The 3,503-nt window shown below is 24.8% G+C and overlaps 1 protein-coding gene across 1 annotated transcript in view; it reads right to left on the reverse strand.

The window, feature by feature from the left end:
• LOC106690374 (probable peptidoglycan muropeptide transporter SLC46) overlaps positions 1-3,503 on the reverse strand; it is a 94,390-nt gene that overhangs the window by 89,108 nt on the left and 1,779 nt on the right. The window lies entirely within an intron of this gene.

A 3,503-nucleotide genomic window follows, 5' to 3' on the forward strand; every position in this document is an offset into this window, starting at 1 on the left:
GTATGTGTGTGTCATTTTTATAACAAGATATTGCACATTTTATCTTGGTTTTCTATTTTACAGTATTTATTTATTACGCATTATTCCTTTCACTATCGCTCTACTGTTAAGTAGTTATAAAATTTTGATTGTGTTGTTATCATAATCGCCGAGAAACTAAGATAGTGCTTAAAAAAAAAAAAAAACCCACTGCTCCCGCACCCCGTATGCCAGAGATGGCAAGGGAGGGGGATAAAAAAAAAAAAAAAAAAAGTGCTTCAAATAAATGTTGACATTTTTTTTTTATATGCCCATCTATAGTTTCTTAACATATGTACAATATAAATATAATAACTCACTTTATATTAGATAAGTGAAAATATTTTTTTAATTGAAAATCTCTGTCCGGAAAAATATATGGCAATGTATTAACAGTTTTGACTTACTTAAAAAAAAAAAAAATCTGTACCGATACAACCCGTAAAGGGTCAGGGGTCCAGTACTTTGTAAAGAAGTACTGTTACTGAACCAACGGTTGTGCAAGGAGGTGATTTGGTCAGAATCACGCTCAACCAACAGATTTTTACCCAATTAAGGATACCCAATTTATGAGGCTGGGTTTGACTTACTTTACGATTAAATATACAGTGTGATTACGTAAGGGTCTTAATCTTTACATGGTTAGAATACAATCCATGGATTAATTACTCACTGGTGCAATTCTCAAATTGGTAATAAAATATTACCAATTACTATTAATAGGAGTGGCAAATTTTTTTTTTTACATTTTTTAATTTTCTCATATATTTTTTTGTCTTATTATAGTTCATTTTAATAAGGTACATATTCCTAAAATTAATAATGAGTTTTTTATGTTTCACGTGATACTTATAATTTATTTTTCTTATGAACTCTTTTTCAACAATTATTTAGTTACTTTTAATATATATAATTATCCAATTAATTCTTTACTTTATTTATTTCGCTTAAGTGTTTTAATGTAATTTGAATTAATTAATACTGATCTAATATAATATAGTTATTCAATCAATGCTAGTCTGCAAACATATGATTTAAACATTTTTGCTTTTTTTTTTCGGAATTTTTAGGAAACATTTCATTTTTTAAAAATAATTATATCCATACACCACATACATTTTTTGAGTTTTATTGGCTATATTGAAATTTTTTTCATTTTGCAAAAATCAATTCACAATAAAATCCAAGCCTTTATTGGTATCTAATAATAATATAGAGCAACAGTGATGAAAGCAACTGCGAAATGGAAATTATTGAAACAATTATCTGTATTACTGATTAAAACACAGTTTCACAAAAATATTGGTTGATTCCTAATTACATATGGAAGTTCATTTTTACCCTGATAAAATGGGGAAATACGGATTACCATATCTATAAAATAATCACAAATCTCTGATTAATCTATCATGTTTTATGAACATTATCATTGCCTAGTAACGACCACATAAATGGTTTAATATAAACATGAATTATTTTGCTTCATAATTAAAAGAGAAAATTAGTCATATAAAATTATATAGTATTTATTTAGTATGATTCTTTGTAATTGGTAACTAAATATACAATAGAGATTTTAAAATTTAATTTCAGACACAAAATTGAAAATTTCCAAATTATTTGAAAGTTTGGAAGGAATAAACATTACTTTGGTTTGAGGCTTTAAAAAGAAAAAAATATGAAACGAACATCATTTTTTTGTGATTTATGTTGAAGAAATAAACGTGTAGTTTTGTTATAAGAGAATATCTAAAACCCGAAATCATTAGCAAGTTATATTTTTAAAAAAATCAAAATGGTCTCTGTTAAGAGATTAAATAAAAATTTTACTTAAAGATTTTTTTTTTTTAGGAAGAAATGAACCATTTTTTATTGCTTCTTTATATTTCCTTCACACTTGGACTATTGAGCTGAAATCTTAAATTATTTTATAATAGTCCTTCATTCTATTTCAAAACTTTAAAATTCACTAGTTATTCCGTTCTGTATTAAAAAAAATATCAATTAAAAATGAGGATGAATTTCTTTAAAAAGTTAGTCATATCCAAATGTTTTTCGCAACCTCCCTCTCTCAGCCCCTTCAAATTGAGTAAGAGGATAGAAATTTTTATGTTATAGAAATTATATAATATAAATTATAGAAAATATTTATTTATTTATTTTATTTTTTTACTCTTATCATCCCATAGGCGTTGATGACCAGAGGGTTTTACGCCTTTAAACAACAACAACAACATTTTTATGTTAATTGAGTTTTATTAGATAAGTTTTTTTTTTAATATGAAAAAATTAAATAACTTTTCTTATGTTTTTCAAATAAAAAATAGAGCAAAAAAAAAAACCCAAAAGGAGTTCTACTGTTTTTTTTATTGTTTATATAATACCTAAATTAATTATATTTTATCTACTTTTTCACCTCAACAATCCATTTACACGCAGAAGAATATTTTATTTATTTGACAATATGGTCCTTATGGGAATCTCTTCAGAGTTTCGATGCCTGTTATTATGACAAAATAGTTTCAAACTAGTCATAAAAAGTTGAGATTATAAAGTTAAAAGTTATCTTTATATACAAATGCAATTTTTTTATAAGTGTATAATAAACAAATAAGCAGTCTTTACAATTATATAATAAGCTTATCATAATAGGTAATATTATTCTAACAAAGTTTTTTTTTTTATAATGGACGTATTAAATAGATTCATTTGAGTAAAACATATTCTTTTATATAAACTTTACCCCAGTTTTCATTTTTACACCCCCTGTATAATGTACTAAAAATATTCATAGGTTGTTATAATATGAAAAAATATGAAATGGTAATTATTAATAGAAAAAAAAACATGAAAAAATATATTTATCTTTTTAATAAAATGTACGTAAATATTTTCTTAATTACGCATGTTAAAACCGATATTAAAAACGAATAATTTTACTGCAGAGATTACAAAATATTGAATCGATGTTTTACAGTCTTCAAAAAATTTGTATACCGGATTGCCAAGTGAACTTTAACTTTCAAGGATACGTGGTAAAAACAAAAAGTATTTCAAGAACGATTAATTCTAAATTGCATGTCTTTGAGGCCATTATTGGATAAGAATTGGATCCGAGTACAGACACGATTCACAGAAACAGAGAAGTAAAGAAAATAGACGTAGATAAAGCACATATTTTAAACAATAAATTTGGAGAAAAGTCGTAATTTTAAATAAATATGAAAATCTAGGAATGTTAACATTAAAATTATTTTGTTCTTCTGTTTTATAAGGTCTAAATATTTCTTAAAAGTTCTGTAAAAAGTGAGAATTCAACATATTCAGATTTCATTGACATTTCGCAAATTTTCTCATGTTTTACAGTAATTGTCATTGTAAAGGTTTTTCATACCATATAAAGTTTAATACTCTCCTGAAAATTATTGAATTCATTCTTTTTACAAAAAATTGACCACACACACTCACATGAAAAAAGATTATAT

Source organism: Halyomorpha halys, unplaced genomic scaffold (genome assembly GCF_000696795.3).
Source record: "Halyomorpha halys isolate HHAL.00 unplaced genomic scaffold, Hhal_1.1 Scaffold50.1, whole genome shotgun sequence".
Taxonomy (NCBI): domain Eukaryota; kingdom Metazoa; phylum Arthropoda; class Insecta; order Hemiptera; family Pentatomidae; genus Halyomorpha; species Halyomorpha halys.